Source organism: Colobus angolensis, unplaced genomic scaffold (genome assembly GCF_000951035.1).
Source record: "Colobus angolensis palliatus isolate OR3802 unplaced genomic scaffold, Cang.pa_1.0 Scaffold264, whole genome shotgun sequence".
Lineage (NCBI taxonomy): Eukaryota > Metazoa > Chordata > Mammalia > Primates > Cercopithecidae > Colobus > Colobus angolensis.
Window position 1 is genome coordinate 1513641 of NW_012115866.1, and position 19704 is coordinate 1533344.

The window sequence follows — 19704 nt, forward strand, 5'->3', positions numbered from 1 at the left end:
GGGACATATTCAATCCAGGGAGTCAAGAGACTTACAGAGGGTTGCTTCTTTGTCACTTGTCTGCCATGATCAAACAGAAACAGAAAAAGTGGTCAACAGAAATGAAATTTGTTTGGACAGCTGCCATCTCTGCAGCCTAATCCTATTTTGGGTTGAGGACTTCTCACCAGATGGCCCTTTATCTTATTTCATCTGGACCCCAGGTCAATCATTATTCTCCAAAAAAATAAATTTCCCTACCCTACCCTACCACGGTTGTTTCATTCAGAGAAGATCCTTAGGCTTTGATAAAGAGCCGTGGATGGCAGATCATCCATCTATCCATTTATCCATTCATTCATTCAAGCAGTGACTGATGGGCACCTACTAGCTGTTCTGTGCTGTTCCATGTCTGAGACATATTCTGTGCATCAAAGCTGCTTGTTGTGTTGTTTATCTTCCTCTTTTTCCTATTTTTCTTCTTCTCTACCGTTTACTCTTCCTCCTCTTTCTCAGTTTAGGGTTTGTACTTGCTACGATTTGAATATGTCCCCTGTAAAACTCAGGAGTCACCAATATGATAGTATTAAGAGGTGGGGACTTTAAGAGATGTTTAGGCTATGGGGGCTCCTCCCTTGTGAGTGGGATTGAGGTTCTTATAAAAGAGGCTTCACACAGTGTTTGACTCATTTGCTCTTTTACCCCTGAGGATATAGTGTTCCTCACTTCCAGAGGATGTGCCATCAAGGCAACATCTCAGAAGCAGACACAGCCCTCACCAGGCAACCAACCTGCTGGTGCCTTGATCTTGGACTTCCCAGCCTCCAGAACTGTGAGAAAAATAAACGTTTGTCTTCTATAAATGATCCAGTCTGCAGTATTTTGTTAGAGCAGCACAAACATACTAAGACAGAAATACTGTGAAAGTTGATTTGGGTGTCAACTTGACTGGATCAAAGGAACCCAAATAGCTGGGAAGGCATTATTTATTCTCAGTGCTTCAGTAGGGCACTGAGCCCATTCCCTTTCTGCTGAAAGGGAAACCCAACTCATTTGGCATTTAATTAGAATAATTCGGCTGCCTTAAGTGTGTCTGTGAGAGTGCTCCTGGGGGAGACTGGCATGTAAATAGGTGAACTAGAATGGGGAAGATCCACTCTCAGTGCAGCAGACGCCATCCAATGGGCTGCGGGCCTGAAGGGAACAAAAAGGAGTAAAGTCAAATTCTCATCCTCTCACTTCCAAAGCCAGGAGACCCTTCTTCTCCTGTCTTCAGACATCAGAACTGCAGTTTCTCTGGCCTTTGACTCACATCAGCAGCTCCTGGGCCTTTGGCCTTGGACTGAGAATTACACTGACAGCTTCCTTGGTTCTGAAACCTTGGGATTGGGACTGAGTCAAGCTACTGACTTTCCTGGTTCTCCAATTTGCAGTTGGTCTATCTTGGGACTTCTCAGCCTCCATAATTAAATGAGCCAATTACTCTAATAAATCCTTCATCTCTGTCTCTATATATACATATATATGTCTTATTGGTTCTATTTCTCTGGGGAACCTTGACTAAAACAATACTGTTGGCCAATTATTTGATCAAATCATTGTAATTGGTTTGAAAAATGAAAGGAGGCCTCAAAATGAGTAACTCTAACTTCAACTGGTAACTTCAGTCTTTGCGGAACAAAGTGATGTCTTACCTCCATGATCAAAACAAGGCAAGCACTCGGCTATTGTGGTTCTGAAGCACTTTCAGAGAAAAGATAGTGAACTAGCTGACACTAATAAAGTTCCCCCAAATTTGATTAAACTTAAAACTGCCCCTTTTGCCTGGGAAAACCCATAAGCTTATGTGAGTAAATAAGCCTCTTACTTAAAAACTAAACTTTGAAATTTGGAAAGAAAAGCTGCAGAGTTGTTGCCCCAGTATGCAAGGACTGTTCCAACCTGGAGTGTTTATTGGAATTTCAAAGGGAAATGAAAACAGGTGAGAACATACTCTTATTCATAGGTTGTGGGAACCCACACATGGGATAACGTAGAATCCAATAACTAATACACTTACTAGATAACGGATTGGCTTTAATGTGAAAAAGTTTGAGGCACAGGACCCTTGGAGGGAAAATCATTGATCTCACCACCTATGATCCCGAATCAAAGACAAAAACGATTATTTCCTTTCTCCTCTGCCCTTCCTCTAGTTGCTGGTAAATGGCCACACATAAGCTAGGAAAGGGGAGTAGGTGATGCAGAGCAGTGGTTCTCAAACTTTACTGTTTTGCTGCACACTAGAATCACCTGGGAGTTTTCAAGAATCCTGATGCCCCAGTAATGTTGAGAAGTGCAGTGAGAGCAACCCATTAAATCAGGATCCAGGAGCAGGTGGGGAAGAATTCACAATTGGCATTTTTTTGAAGGCCTCCAAGTGCCTCCCATGCAGAGCAAGTTTGAGGCCAGAGGTATAAGTGGTGCTTCTCAATGAGGCAGGATCTGAGACAAGACAAAAGCTGCCAGCTGGCGTGGTCCCCAACTGCACTTTAAGTAACAAGGTGTAGAGTTTCTCTCCCCAATCCAACCCTCACAATGGTGTCCTGGCAAAGTGAAAGAAGCTGAAAGAAAAGAGAAGTGAGCCTGGGCAGACCTATAAGCAGGATGTGGGCAAGAGGCTCATCAAATCAACACAGTCTGGAAAAAAGGATAAGAAAGCCTGTGTATTTTCAGGAGGATAGAACTAGTTGTCATTTGAGGCAAGACATCCCACTGTCCCATGAAAGCTTTTCTCCTCCCTAACCCCGATACCATGCACTCAGGAAGAATTCGTTTGTCCTGTATCTCCAACCCGAGGGCCCAAATCCCTCTGCCTCCCCATAATTACGATTGGATGAGAAAGGATTGGACTTAGGCCATCACCTAAGCATTGGCATATGTTCAAGGTTCCCCCATCTTGAAAGCTGAAAGCAAGCCAACCCACCTCCGTGGACTTTTGCTTTCCTTCCAGCCCAAGCTCCCTTCTTTCTTGCACACAGACAGCTTTTAAAAGGACCTATTATGGGCACCCATACTCTTAGTTTTCACCCACCAGTATGTAATATGGGCATTTTGTTTATCAGAGACTTCTTTACATTAATTTTGACTTCTAAAAAACAGTGCCTTAAAATATCAACCTTGCTCCTTTTGCAGTTTATAAGTATGATGATTGGGTTTTCATGCCCATGCGTGAGATGTGTCTCCCTCAAATCTTTTTATGAAGTAGATGCATTATCTGTCCAACATGAAAGAGAAAAAAATTATTTATCTTGAGTAGTTCATTTTTGGCACCCTCCTCCCCTTATATTTAGCCCCAAGGCTCTTGTCTCACCCTAGTCTTAACCATTTCCATCTGCTCCTCAACCCACTACAGTCTGTTCTGCTATCAATGCAATAGAAACTAATCTCAAAAGACTCAATAAAAATTCTTCTGTGTCATTTGTTTTAAAGGACAATGTTTTAGTCTCTGTTTTCCATGCCATCCCTTTAAGCACTACAAATACATCAAACCACAAAACATACACAAATACAATGATCATGAAAAATGTTACTAATACCTATGTCTATTCCTAAAATGTCAACATCTTGTTTTCTTCCCCATTTCTTAATTTTTTTATACTATGCCTATACTACCTAAGATGATAGCAGTACTTAATCAAAAATCTCAAGGTTATAGTATTCCAGACCAGAAAGAAAAGGAATATCAACTTAGACAGCCAAGGTCGTAGGATCTGGTTGAACCATTGATTCTTAGTTAGGGCAGGAGGCCAGATTATTTCTCTGAAGATTATCTAAATCCAAACCATGGACATCAGGCTGCAACTTTCTTCTTAAGTTAATCTTGACTTTTCACATCAATTAAAAAAAAATAAGTCTACATTTTCCCCATGGATTTTAGTTTTCAGTAGCCTGGAATTTCCCTATCAAACATTGATGTCTATCTTGGCTACCGTAACATAGCCCATTGTCCTGTCATTGTGATAACTGGGCCTGGTCTATTGGTGTTATTTTAAATGTGTGGCTGACTCATTAGTGTCTCATCCTGAGTGAGACTACCCAGAGGTTTCATCTCTCAGGACAGGTAGAACCAGGGTAGTACAATGCATTCTCCTTCTTAAGATATTTGTTGACTTCATCATCTTGGAACACAGTTTCGATCCTTTTTCTAGTTATTGCGTGTGACCACTGGTGCTTAGAAGGCCCTCCTGTTCTTGGTAGAGTTTCTGTATATTTCCCTGGGTAATTTGCCTAACTCTGTTTCCTGTACTACCTCTTCTCTAGTTATGCAGTTTGACATGAGTTTATATCTATATTTTAAAATCAAATAGAGTTAATAGAAGAAATAAAAAACTAATTTATATTAACTTCCTCATTAAAATTAATAAAAAATTAAACATGTCCCATGATAGCCAAATTTCTATGTTCATCCTAATTACTTTTAATATATATTAACTTTTATCTGAATATCATTATAAAATTTTGGCCTTTCACAAACTCATCATATTTCAGTTAACTACAACTATTATACCTTTTTTGATTCTCAAATTATAACTTGGCCAGCAGGAGACCTTGAAGCTGGCTCCTTTGTCCTTTCAGCACTGTCTCTGGCATTTTTGAAACTATCTTTCCTATCTGGAAACAATAGGGTACTCTAGGTTCATGCTACTGTTTGTGTATGTGTGATCCAGGGGTGCTAGTTCCCTCTAGTGAGGGTGAGAGATAGAGACCCAAATCTGGGCGTTTAGGAGTTCATGTGAGTATAGGCAGTGACCAAAATGCTACTGAAATGGGAGAGTTCCCTGACCCCCCTTGCAGGATGTGTGACAGGGGTGTGGCTTGTGTGTTCGGCCACTATCATGGCTCAAACCCCTTACAGGAGGGGGAGTATGCAGTTGGGCAGGTGCAGGAGCCAGGGTAAGCTTTTTTGGGCTTTGGCACCACAGGAGCATCTAGGGGTGGGTGCCTGTGACTCCCAAAGCCCCACTGTGTGTGTTACAGTGCTCTTTTTAGCTCTGCCACCCACAGATGGCTTAAGTGTTAACCAGCTTAGTGCCCTCTTGGTACCTGGATCCTCTTCTGGCATCCAGGAAGAATCAGGTCACATGGACAAATTTAAGGATGGTAAATGTGGGAAATTGTATTGCCGGATGGGAGTGGGTCTCAGCAGGATGGATGGGGAGCTGGAGAGGGGATGGAGTGGAAAGAATATCTTCCCCTGGAGTTCAGCCATCCAGCAGCTGATCTTCTCTCCAACTGTCCCCAGCTGAACTCCTCTTGATGTTCAGATGCTCCTTCTCTTCTCTCATCTGTTGTGCAGCTCTTCTGCTCCTTTGCTCTTCTGCTCGTGGATCCTGGAGTTTGGGATTTATATGGGTACAGGATAGGGGGCGTGGCAGGCTAAAAGGCAACATTTGGGCATGAAAACAGGAATCCCTGTTCTCATTTAGGGCCGTGGGTTTCCAGGCTTAAGGGTGGGGCCTTTGCCAGGGAACTGCCCTCTTTACCCAGTATTTAATTTCCTTGCCTCCTGTCCATACCATAGGCAGTACGAAATTGCTACTGCTGTTGGAACACATAGCTAGGAAAAAATATTGCTTTTTAATGCTGTGAGTTCACATTGGGTTTTTCCCTAATATTATTAACATAATTAAATTGCTGTACCTGACTCTTCTCAGAGGATGAGGTTTTATCGACCTCTAAGACTTTCTAATATATTAGTACAACAAATGACCTCAGCTTGAACCTTACCTACTTCATAGTTCCAGCCCTGATATTAATCTGCCTTTGTGCTTGGCTTCACATCACACTGACGTTCAAGACTCAATACTTGGTCTTTGTTCCAACATCTTGTTGTAGCCCTTATCTCACCGATTCCCAAGTTCAAACCCCATCCCAGATGACTTCTTGGCCTCTGGGAAATGCATGGAAGAGATTTTGCCCCTGAGGAATAATTGTTCAGGATGGTGGCATGTTAATCTTCTATTACAAGGAAGGTCTGGCTTCACTTCTTGTGAAAAGAGAAGACTTTTTTTCTGTTTTGTGATTCAGTTTTGAAGAACTCGGTATTTCCTTTTGTTCATATTTCTTCTACCATCAGTTCCATATCTGTCTCTACAATTTTCTTTCAACACATTTAAACATAGGAATACAAAGCCAGAATGATGTAGCCTCTGTACATTCTCTTCGATATGAACATTGAAAGGACAGAAGCACTGTTTTTTCCTCTGTCTCAACTTGGTATATTTCCTTCTAGAAGTCTTGGTTTTCTTACATTTTAAAATTATATCCTCCTTAACTGATAACTCCAGATTTGCTAATCATTTGTTCAAGGGATCTGGAACTCCACAAGTGTTGCACTGGCCATAAGTTTGGTTTCCATCCACAGGATGGGGGATAATGGGGGTGGCCACCACTTTGGGGGTTGTGTCATAGATACCCTTGCTACCATTATACTTAGTAGGAAGGCTCTGGACAAGGAAATGGGAGAACATTTACTTACAGAGAAAAGACGTAGAAAGCAGTGAGCACAGGGGGCACATATCTGATCTCTTATTCAGTGTAAGTTTAGCAGGGTGGATTTTGATTTTTACAGCAGCCCAGGTTTCATTTTATGCCTTTGAGCTGTGGTAGAGTGCATGAGATATTTGTTGAAGGCTGCCCATTAGCCTAGGCAAAAATGCATTATAAAATGTGCATACATTTTTTAATACTAAGGAAAATTTTATAACTTGTAATTCTCATATATATATATAAATATATATATACACACATACACATACAAATGATAACTCAATGTATGTGAACATAAAATTTGCCATGTATGAGCCAGGCTGTATACTAGGCACCTAACACTGAATAACTCTTTAGTCCTCACAATGGCAAGCTGAGACAGGTTCATGATTACCATTTTAAAGATGGGTAAACAGAGGCTTAGTGAGGTTATGTAAATTATTCTTTTTTTTTTTTTTTTTTTTGAGATGGAGTCTCGCTCTGTCACCCAGGCTGGAGTGCAGTGGCACAATCTCCGCTCACTGCAAGCTCCGCCTCCCGGGTTCACACCATTCTCCTGCCTCAGCCTCCCAAGTAGCTGGGACTATAGGCGCTCGCCACTACGCCCGGCTAATTTTTTTTTGTATTCTTTAGTAGAGACGGGGTTTCACCATGTTGGCCAGGCTGGTCTCGAACTCCTGACCTCAAGTGATCCACCTGCCTCGGCCTCCCAAAGTGCTGGGATTACAGCTGTGAGCCACCACGCCCGGCCTATTCATGTTCTTAAACTAGCAGGTGGTGAGTTGTGATTCAAATCCAGGTACTTTGATTCTAACTCCAGAACCCGTTGTCCTAAATGCGTGTCTGTATGCATAACAAAAACTGGATCCTACCCTACATATAATTCAAAATTCTCCTTTTGTCACTTATTTTACTAAGAGCATTTCTTTCATAAAGTTTTAGAAAAGATTTTTTAAATGACTATACTGTCTTTTCTTAAAAAGGTAATTTTGCCAGCCTCCCACTAATGAACATGTGTTTCAAATTTTTCAGTATTATAAACAATTATTCAATAAGTATTGAACAATAAGCAAAGCATTATACTTACTTTTGTTCATGTGTCTGATTATTTTCTTAGATTAAATTCATTGAAGGGAATTACTGAGTCAAAGGAAATGATAATTTGAGTACCTACATTACCTGAAAGGCGTCCCGATCCAGACCGCAAGAGAGGGTTCTTGGATCTCATGTAAGAAGGAACTCAAGGTGAGTCCGTAAAGTGAAAGCAAGTGTATTATTAAGAAAGTAAAGGAATGAAAGAATGGCTACTCCATAGACAGAGCAGTCCTTGGCTCTAGTTGCCCATTTTTATGGTTATTTCTTGATGATATGCTAAACAAGGAGTGGATTATTCATGCCACCCCTTTTTAGATCATACAAGGTAACTTCCTGATGTTGCCATGGCATTTGTAAACTGTTATAGCACTAGTGAGAGTGTGGCAGTGAGGACCACCAGAGGTCACTTTTGTTACCATCTTGGTTTTAATGGGTTTTGGCTGGCTTCTTTAGTGCAAACTGTTTTATCAGCAAGGTCTTTATGTATCTTGTGCTGACCTCCTGTCTCATCCTGTGACTGAGAATGGCTTAACTTACCGGGAATGCAGCCCAACAGGTCTTCGCATTTTTTTTACCAAGCCCCTATTCAATACGGAGTTGCTCTGGTTCAAACACCTCTGACACCTCTATAGATAGTACCAAATAAATTTTCACAGAGTTTGTGCGGACTTACACTTCTGCCAGCAATTTAGGGAGTCTTTTCAAACTTCCACTAGCACAGAAAATTTTCTTTTAAAAACGTTTTACTATTTTAATGAGTGAATAAAATGTATCTTGTAGCTGTTTTAATTAGTATTTGATTAGGTGTGTGAACATTTTTTCCTGATAATTATATTTTGTATTTAAGTTTTCTGTGAGGATACTCTGCCCATGTCTTTTGGAGTATTTTGTTAATTGATTTGTAAGAGTACTTCATGTACTCTTTCAGTATTATCTTTCTGCTCTGTTACTACAACTACTTCTTCTAATTTGTAATTTGATTGTTGTGAACATGTTCCTTGATGTAAAGGACTTTCAACTATGTTAACAGTAAGCTCTATCTAACTTTTCCTTTGTAATTACTTACATTGCTTTTATGCTTAGAATATCGTTCCCTTTCCAGAAATTTGTTATTTATTTATGTTTTTGCCTATGTGTGGGTTCTTTAATCCATCTGCTTTTATTGTTGTTTTTGTCTTGGACTGCTGGATAGTGAAGCTATAACTTGAGTTAATCAATTTTCCTAACCATTTGAGAAATAATCTCTGCCTTTCTCATTTTTGTTGTCCTTACTTTAAGCTGGAATACATACTAGAATCTATTTCAGGGTTCATTGCTCTGTTCTATCAATCTGCCTACCAGCTGCTGAGCTAGTACCATACTGCTTTGGTCGCAGTTGCTTATAATATATTTTAATACCTAGTAGGATGTGCCTACACAATTGAAATGCTCTGGTTCTCCTTTTTCAATACATTCTTAGTTTATTGCTTGTTATTAATATAAATTTAAGAATCACAATGTCATATAAGAAAAATAACATTATTTATCTTTTGATTGGCACATTTATTCATCATGTCATCACAATATTTAACATGTCATTGCAAAATCATGATAGTATTTATTTTCTTTCGTTTGTGCTACTGTCAATTTTAGATCAGTGTTGCTGACTTCATAAAATGAATCTTTACACACTCAGCTTTTGTTTTTATATCTAGAAAAATCAGATAACATGGTATTATCTGTCTTTCTGAAATTCTGAAAGTTATCACTGGTAAAATTTTCAGAAAATGAAACATCTTTGGAAGTAATACAATACATACATATACATGTATATCTCCAGAATGTCTTCTAAAAGTTCATGACCCTTTTTCTTAAGGTTAGGTAAACTATGCCATGAAAATATCTGTTTAATTCAACTTTTCAAAGTTATGAACACTACTGTGCTTTAACAAATATTTTCGTATTTGTTAAAATTCTCCTGTTTATTTTTATATTTCTCTTCTACTTTTATATTTTAGTTTTCCTCTTCACCTTTATATATTCTCTAGAGTTATGTTAAAAAGTTTTTGAATTCACATGTTAACTTTACTAATTCTATTTTTAATAATTTGTTCATTTTCTATGCTTATCTTTAGAAAATATTTTCTATTTTCACCAGTTTTGTTATAGACACCTTTAAATTATATATAATACATATCATTTAAAACTTACATATTTTGTCTTTTCCTATTGTCAAAGAGCAATAGTTCCATAAAAGACTCACATAAAACAATTGCTTTCTGTCCATTTCTTCTTATACACCTTTGTTTTATATATTTATATATTTAATGCATAAAGTATCACTGATGATTTTATATTTTTATGTGTACTTTGCTCTATTGAATATTTTTGACTATGTACCCAGTCTTGAATAAAGTTAACATTAATACCTTTATTTTTTCTTTGTATTTTTCTAGTAAATCTTCATCCTTTTATTTTTTATTTATATGTGTCTCCTTGTTTTGGATAGGTTTCTTGTGAGCAAGTCATAGTTGGATTTTCTTAGCCCAATCCTGAAGTCTTAGTATTTTAAATATAGGAAGATAAATCACTTAAATTTATTGTTATAACTGGCTATCCTCCCAACCTGGGTAATTATTCTGGGTATCTGTGATTTTGCTCAGACAAGGCTCAGGGAAACTGAGTCTCAACACTGACATAGAAATCAGTTGCAGGCAAGAAAACCAGTAAAAACTCACAATTAATCATGGGTAAAGAAAGGAGCATTATAAAAATCAAGTCTATGGAATTGATCAGAAATCTAGAACAGGATACAAATCAAAGAATTTAAAAATGTCAGATACAATTGAGGAGTGCATTCATAAAACAAAGCCAGGACAGCTTCCCTGAGGAAAAGACACACAGGGAGATGCAAGTATTTTTCATCTTTTATAATGATAATGAAAAAAACAATGATGGCAACAAATTACAACAACTCATTTATCAAATCATAATTGGGCCAAACACTGAACTATGTTCTTTAGATAATCCATCCCCACAAGTACCCTAGGAAGTGTGTGTTTTTTCCAGTTTTACCAACAAGAAAACTCAGATTTTAAGTAGATAAGTTAATTTCCCTAAGACCAAAGTTAGGAAGTGTGTGAACCACTTTCAAAATAAGATCTCTCTCTCAAAAGTCTGTGACGTTTTCTATTATATTATATGGTTTTCCCCCCCAGTAAAGGTTAAGCATCCCTAACCCAAACATCCAAAATGTTCCAAAATATGAAAGTTTTTGAACACCAAGATGACCCTCAAGGGAAGTGTTCACTGCAGGATTTCAGATTAAAGGTGGTCAACTGGCATACCCTCTGCAAATATTCCCCAGTTTGAAAAAGTCCCAAATCCAAAACACTTCTGGCCCCAACCATTTCAGATAAGGGATACTCAACATGTATTAACATTTTTCTTGGTTTTTATTTTCCCCATTTCTATAAGCATGTATTTTTCTTTGACTTCTTCAAATTCAGTTTTTGTTTGTTTGTTTGTTTGTTTGAGATGGAGTCTTGCTCTGTCACTCAGGTTGGAGTGCAGTGGTGTAATCTCAGTTCACTGAAACCTCTGCCTCCCTGGTTCAAATGGTCCTCCTGCCTCAGCCTCCCGAGTAGCTGGGATTACAGGCGTGTGCCATCACGATCAACTAATTTTTTGTATTTTTGGCAGAGGCAGGTTTTCACCATGTTGGCCAGGCTGAACTCCTAACCTTAAGTGATCTGCCCACCTCGGCATTCCCAAAGTGCTAGGATTACAGGTGTGAACCACTGTGCCTAGCCCAAATTCTGTTTTTTAAGATCACACTTGAATGCATACATTCTCTAATCATCAAATTCATTAATGATGTAACTTTTGACTCTTTACAAGATGAAGAATTTCATACTCTTCTTTCCCACATACACTCCTTTTCCTCCATTCTCGCCAATGACATTTAGAATTATGGACCTATTTATCACTTTTATTCTATCTCAAGAAAAATTTCCAGCTGTACTTTATTTACGACATTTTTTAAACTTAATTTAGTATGTTTAGCTGGGTTATCACAATTCTTTTGAACTCATTTTTGCTATTGAGTTTTTGTCTTTAGCATGTTGTTTCACTGGAACATTTCTTTAATTTTTTCGAGAAAAGTGCATGGGTGGTATCTTTTTTGAACCCTTGACTAGAATATCTAAGAATCTCTTTTTGTTTTCTTTGCAAATTAACATTTCAGTTTGAGTCATAAGCACTTTCTAGTACCATTCAGACTTTACTCGTTTCTCATGTGGCATCTAGTCTTGTGCTGTACCCTTAATTCAGCCTATTCTCATTTTTATCATAAGTAACATTTGTTTTGTCTGGATGTTTGTAGAATATTTTAAAATCTTTTCCATTTGAACAAATTTGCTAGATTATGTCTGGGTACATCTTTAATTTTGCCCTGAACATGGTGCAGTATTTTAAGTTGTACTTTTTTTTTTTCTAGCTCAAGTTTTTCTTCCATTTTTCTCCATGTTAAAGCAACATCATTTGTTTTGGTTATGTTTCCCTTGGGTCTTTCTTATCCATAGAGTAAGTCTTATTTTTGATCCACCAAATTACCTATCTTTTCTGTCATCAGTTTTTGTTTCTTTTCTCTGCATCGATAGAAAACTTCTCTACCTTGTTTTCTATATTATTTATTTGGCTTTTTGTAACTTCAATTCTGGTCTTCACTTCATCAGAATTGAATTTTGATTCCACAATTTTATTTTTAGTTTACCTGAATTCAATTCTTACATGTCAGTTTCCCTTTCAATCTCAGAATCTCAAGTGTCACCTCTTTCATCAATTTCATTCTTACTTCAGAAAGCACATACTGCCTAGTATTAAGCACACAGAAAAAGCAAGATTAAATCTTTTTTCTGTTTTATGTAGTTAGCTTTTCCTTAAACAGGCATGATTTTTCTCTGCCTCATTGGTCTAGCGAGTGTCCTGTTATATGTTATAGAATATTTTTCATAGACTCAATGTATCTTTATACCATCCCCCAACACATATGCGCTTACTCCCTCTCCAACAAGGAAATCACTGTCCAAATTGTTTGTACTCTGGATCTGCCAGAATCTTCCTCTTAAATGTTTAACTGGAGAGCAAGCTATGGTGCCTAGCTAGCAATGTGTACCGTTACACTATGACATGAATTCCTCTTGCTTCCCTGTTTCTTTGTAAATGAAAGGTGAATTCATTACTAAATACTCTGAAACATTCCATAGTCTTTTTGTGGCCTGAAACAGTGCATGGGAAGCTCTGATTCCAAGACACAGAGCTCTCAATGCATCTGGCATTGTATTTTCCAAAGATGGCCACTGCAATATATACCTCATTCCTTGGTTCTTCTAACAAAGTGACATCGAACATCCTTCACCATGAGGTGAAGTCTGTGTTCTCCCCTCTTGAGTCCAGATGGAATCTTGTACCTGCTTCCATGAACAGGACGCAGCAGAACTAACACGGGCGGCTGACTTCTGAGGCTATGAAAGTCACGTTCTATGAAAGTCACATGGCCTCCTCTCTGAGGCAGGTACACTCGGAGCCCGGAGCATGCATGAATTAAGTCTGGCTGCCCTGAGGCTGTCATGCTGGAGCGATCAGGATGAGCCCACAAACAGATGTCCAAAGAGGCCCAGCTATTCTGACCCTCAGCTGTTTGTCTTTGTAGCCCAGGTGCCGGGTACCAAATGAGATGATCCTAGCTGACAGTGGAGTCCAGCTCTCCCTCCTAAGCCCTGTCCTGACTACAGATTTCTTGAGCAAAATACGTATTGTTTTAAGCCACTAAGTTCTGGGGTGGGTTGTTACCCAGCAGTAGATAATTTTTTAAAAGTTTCCCATCCTTATTCCCACTTATATTACTTTATATCCCTTGGTATACTCTGCAATCACCCGCCCCTTTCACCAAGGCTCATTGCGCCTTTCTGAGAGTTACAATTGCACAGATAGATTCAGCAAGGTGAGAATGCCATCCTCGGGCAGCCAGGAGGTGACTCTCAGGCTTTTTGGTTGGGGAACCAGCCAGCATCCCCTCTGCAGAACCTTCCTCTCTTCTTCCTACAGAGGAAGTAGGCACTCCTCTTCCTTGGCCATCCCATCTGTTCTGTGTGAGGAATAATTTCCCTGAGAAACTGACCATCCATAGTCGGGATCCTGGGTTTTCAGCCCTTTTATGTCCTGTCAGTCTCTTTGGATTTTTCTTGCGTAAAGGAAGTTAGGAGGGGGAAATCCAGGCAACCATCATGATCCAGAAGCACAGCATCTCAACTTTCATTCTGAGATTCAGATATGCCGCCAAAACAACAGTCAGACACAAAATAAAAAGGCAGGTCTCCTCTCTTCCACTCCCCTGTTCCCTGGCCATGTCATTAGTCGTCTATGCTCCCTCCCTGCGGGACTCCACGGTGTGAGGATTCCCAGAGAATGAAAACAACCAGCGTCATCTTTAGAGACAATTGTTCCTCTTACTCCTTTTTTCTAAAGCCCCAAATACAATAAAAAAGGGCAATGAATATAAATACTAAAATACAAAAATTGTCTAACTCTAGGTTTCTTTTGATACCATTCCAAGCCAATTCTTCTCAAGTCATGATGTACACCTGCAGAGCTTGTTAAACTTTAAATTCTGATTCAGCATATGTGGGCTGAGAGTCTCTCTCCTCTCTCCCCTCTCCCCTCTCCCCTCAACCCTCCTACTTGCTGTAGTATGGGAGAGGAGTATGTCTGGAGAAATGGCAAGGAGGCAGCGTAAGGAAGCTAGGGTGCAGGAAACAAATGTATCCTGAGCAGAGGTTTTTTATCTTTCTCCCATTGGTATATGATGTCTCTATAACCCATGCTCTTAATTTAAGTTTTCTTTCTCTGTAGTGGCATCCTACATCCTGGAGATTTTTTTTCATGACCTCCTTGTATGTTCTCCAGAAACTCTTCTTTCTCTTTGATCAGTCCAAAGGTTAATGTACTGATTGCACCATGCCCACTTGAGGTACACAGGCCTGGCACCCACTACCCCTCAGGAGGGCAGACAGTTGTGACCACTTTCTGCTGAGCCTGGAACTCACGAACTCATGATAATCGCTAACCCTCATGCTTCCATTGTGGAAATGCTGTTGGGCCTTCACCTGGTTTCCAGTGCTGGCTCATGTCATTTGCCTACCATAGCAGTACCCACTCTCCAAATATCAAGGTTTGTGTGCATTTTTCAGAGACCAGGAGCAAAGCTGGGAAAGCCCTCCTCTGAGAGAGAGGATGAAAGACATTGTATCCGGGAAAGGGGCTCATGGGGACAAATTTTGCTGCAAGAAAGGTGTGTGTATAGTTGCACAGAGGATGGAGAGGAGGGTCCCTGGGGAGAATGCCTGGAAGGAAGTTTTCTATAAACATTGACACTTTCTGGGTCTCTTCTGTCCTAATCAGAGTTATTAAGCTTCTTGGCATGAGGCCTGATGGGCACTGGGGAGAACAAATGATCCTTGTTATTATTGTTATTATTATTATTTTGAGATGGAGTCTCACTCTGTCACCCAGGCTGGAGTGCAATGGCACTATCTCGGCTCACTGCAACCTCTGCCTCCCAGGTTCAAGCGATTCTCCTGCCTCAGCCTCCCAAGTAGCTGGGATTACAGTTGCTCACCACCACGCCCAGCTAAATTTTGTATTTTTAGTAGATGGGTTTTTGCTATGTTGGCCAAGCTGGTCTTGAACTCCTGACCTCAGGTGATCCAACTGCCTTGGCCTCCCAAAGTGCTGGGATTACAGGCGTGAACCTGGCCGATCCTTTATTTTTAAAGTAAAACACTTTCTATACCCTTAAGAAGCTAACAGTCTATGTGGATAAACAATTTATACGTGTATCAACAGAAGTAGCAAATGATGATCTCCCCAAATGCACTAATATTGGGAAATGTTTATTATCTCTATTCTTTCTCCTTTACCTCAAAACTCATTTTCTGTAAATATAACACATTCCTAAAACCCTGGTTTTGTCATATCAATTCTTTCTATTTCCATTAATGTTCTTCTTTCCTTCTTCTGTTTCTCCACTTGAATTCACCATTTTTTAGAATTGTATCTACATTGATGTTTATCCTTTTCACTTCTTTGCTGAGCTTTAGGGCACGTTCAAATTAAGAGATATAATTTACAACACGAAACTATGAACATTAAGTAGCAAACAGAGGCTATTTGGTAGAAAGGCATATGGATCAGGCTAATTGGAAAATGGGGGTGGGGAGAGAAAAACTCTGAGAAAAAGAAAATAAGCTTCAACTCAGCCCAAATATTAGTTTCAAGCCAAAGAAGTTGGCCTAGCCCCAACTCTATCCTTGGTTGGACAAAATAAATGATTGGTGCATTTTCAGAAAAAAAAAAATCCACAGGGTGAGAATCTAAGCATCTATTTTCCATCCCAGTGACAATCAGAAATCATTCTTTGCATTTATTTTTCAACTTTGTATTTGCCTGTGAACGAAATTGTAGCTGGCAAAAGATGCTTCATGTGAATTACTTGAACAACAATTTCTCATTGTGTTGAATTACATTGAAGCTGCTTGCTGGGAAATCTTCCACAGCCCAGTAACAGAGGAAGATATTGTTGTTTTTTTCCACGACCATATAGTTAACCCACTTCTCTCCTACCAAAATGAACAGACGGTCCTCTCTAAAATGAAGGAGAAAAGTTCTTCAAATCCTAATCATTAAGCATTTACTTATAGCTTATTAATATCTTGCGAACCAAAAGCCAGTTTATCTTCCCAAGTCGCCCCACTTTCTTTTTTGCTTCCCTACATCAGATTTTAACATTACTTGGCTTCTCAATGTTTAGAATACCTCTAGTAGCCAGCAAAGTAAGGAATCATGGAACCACAGCCTTAGCTAGCAATATTTTCATCTTGAAAAGTCACCTAGTCCAGAAAGTAGTTGAGAGGCTGAAATAATCATAAAGGTTCTAGAGTCATTCATAATACTGACCTGTTCCTGAATTCACCACCCACCGCTAGAGGGAGAGATGAACGAAAAAGGCCCCATGCAAGTGGTGGTTACAGCATTTCTCCAAGGCAACATTTAAGGAAGCCCAGTTGAGGCCTTTAATGGGGTTTCAGTTGTTGGCTTTGCTGCTCACGAGTGTCAACTATTTCAGAGGCTCCTTGGAGGGGGCACTGCAGTTCATGGAAGGGCTAAACCCCCTCTACCTCGCTCCCTTCCTCCTTGGTGCTCCTGTGTCCAGAGCTGGTTCCTTCCGGTGGGTTCGTGGTCTTGCTGACTTCAAGAATGAAGCTGCGGACCTTCATGGGGAGTGTTACAGCTCTTAAAGGTGGCAGGGACCCAAAGAGTGAGCAGCAGCAAGATTTATTGTGAAGAGCAAAAGAACAAAGCTTCCACAGGGTGCTGGGGTGGGGGGGGAGGGGGACAGCTTTTGTTCCCTTGTTTGTCCCCGTTCATGTCCTGCTGATTGGTCCATTTTTCAGAATGCTGATTGGTCCATTTTACAGACCTCTAGCTAGCTACAGAGTGCTGATTGATGCATTTTTACAGAGCAATGATTGGTGCATTTTACAAACCTCTAGCTAGCTACAGAGTACTGATTGTTGTGTTTTACAATCCTCTTGTAAGAAAAGTTCTCCAAGTCCCCATCCGATCGGGGAAGTCCAGTTGGCTTCACCTCTCACCCCCACCAATTTGGGGTGGCAAATGTAGACTCAATTCCTGCCACCTGCTGGTGGTGAGCTCCCAAAACCAACCTGCTGTCCTTTCTTTTGAGAAAAAATGGGGCTAATAAGACCAGCTCTCCCTGTTGTGAGCTGAGATATAGAATGTAGAAAGTACTTCATAAGCATTAACGTGCTGTACTGATACAAGCGTGTTTACTATTTTTATGCTGCTTCCTCTGTCTGCACACAGGGCTAGGGGAATGTCAAGCAGAAGCACCTGGTGCTCATAAACCCACCTTATCATCCCTAGAGCCCTGATCTACAAGTAAATCAAGGATGAGCAAAGAAGGAAGAGAGTTGAACTTGTTAAATTCCTTCTTTCTGACTGTTGTGAGGCTGCAGCCTAATTTCCCTGAGGCTGACTTTGACGATTCTTAAGGTTTCAGGCACAGGATTACTTTCATGGCTGCTTACCATTAATTATAGGAAGAATCTACAACCCTAATCCGAAATCCTTTATCTGGCAGCAAAAGTGTGTGATTTCTCTAAAGACAGCTAATTTTTTAAACTAAAATAAATGGTTAAGCTGAAAAAGTCAGTGCCCTTCTCAGTGTGTACATGAGGCATTGTGGTATAGAACAAAAAAGGCTGGCCGGGTGCGGTGGCTCATGTCTGTAATCCCAGCACTTTGGGAGGCTGAGGTGGGTGGATCACCTGATGTCAGAGTTCAAGACCAGCCTGACCAACATTAAGAAACCCTGTCTCTATTAAAAATACAAAATAGCCGAGCATGGTGGCACATGCATGTAATTCCAGCTACTCTGGAGGCTGAGGCAGGAGAATCGCTGAGAGGTGGAAGTTGCCATGGGCCGAGAATTCACCATTGCACTCCAGCCTGGGCAACAAGAGCGAAATCCATCTTAAAAAAAAAAAAAAAAAAAAAAGGGCTGGACATGGATGCAAGTTCTGTCCCTTTCTAGCTTTATAAAAGAGGAACAACATAAGTCCCAGCCTCCCCATGAGACAAACCACACTGGGTGATAAATGAGATAATATGTATGTAGTTATAAAGAACCTGGGCTATGATGGCAGATACCCTGGTTTTCAAAGACTTGCCTTGCCATTTACTAGATAAGTGACATTGATCAGGTTAACCTTTCTAGGCCTCAGTTGTCTCATCTGTAAAACAAGGCTAATAGCAGTATCTGGTTTAGAGGACTGTTGTGAGGCTTACATTGTAAATGCGGTTGAAGCACTGAGAATGGTGTCTGGCCATAATAAGCACACAGTAAACATTAGCTCTTTTTAGTACAAAGAACATAAATCAGAGTTGAAGACTATAATGCACTCTGCACATTTCATTAGCAATGGGGTCACCATTCATAGACAAGTAAAGTCTCAGCTCAGTTTTGCAGCTCATCATCACAGAGGCAGAGAACAGAGCTAGCTTGTCAAGGGCCTTCTCAGGAGGAAGTGGGGAGGTACCCCATGATGCAAAGTGATGGGGAGGGAAAGAGGGGACATAAAGGTTCTGCAGAAAAGTTGGCTCCGTCCGAGTAATGGGAGGGTGTGGGGAAGAAAGGAGGGGGCAGTAAGGATTCTCATTATAGGACTGGCCGGGAATGGTGTGGCCAGTGATTCAGGAAGTGGGGAAAATGGGAAGAGACTTCTGTAGGGGGCGCCAATTCAGACAGGACGTGGCCTAGACAAGGTGGGGGCATCTCAAAGCGACACCAAACCTGGGTGAGAGTATGTCTGGAGCCACAGAAGGATGAAGCGGTTTCTGTTTAAATGCCATGGCAGAACAACACCTCCACCATTACACCCTCTATTCTCATTCAAGTTCTTCGGGAGAAAGGAAAAATATGGTAGGGTTCATTGTTATTTAGTTTTGAAGTTGAGTCTGCATTTAGACACAGGATCCTGGGAGAGTGGGTCATTTTCTTTGACACAATTATTAAGGAAAACATTTTAAATGACTCCTTGAGTCCCCCAGTGGCCCAGGTGGAAGGTGCTGTTTCCTGGTACCTGTCCAGTCCTCTGAGCTTTTTCTCTCAGCTTCCAAACGCTGCAGTTGACAACTAGCAGATCCTATTGGTAGTGCCCTGTGGCCCACACTCCTTGGTAACGGTGAGAGTGGGGAGTAATTAGGAGCGGCTGCCATGGGTCAGGCATTCAGGTCAAGGCCGAGGATGGTGGCCAGGGCCACAGAGCCAGGGGAGGGTGGGGACCCAGCAGGCCCGTGACTGGCCGCTCCCTGCGCGCTCCAGCCACTGGGTCCTTGGCGGATGGAGGGCCGGACAAGGCCCTCTGCTGGGGCCGCGGCGATCTTGCAGCGCTTGGACACTGAGGCAGGGGCACCAACAGTCCGTGGGGCTCCCGACGTATTCCTCTAACTTCCCCTTTCTCTCTTTTCGGTCTGGGG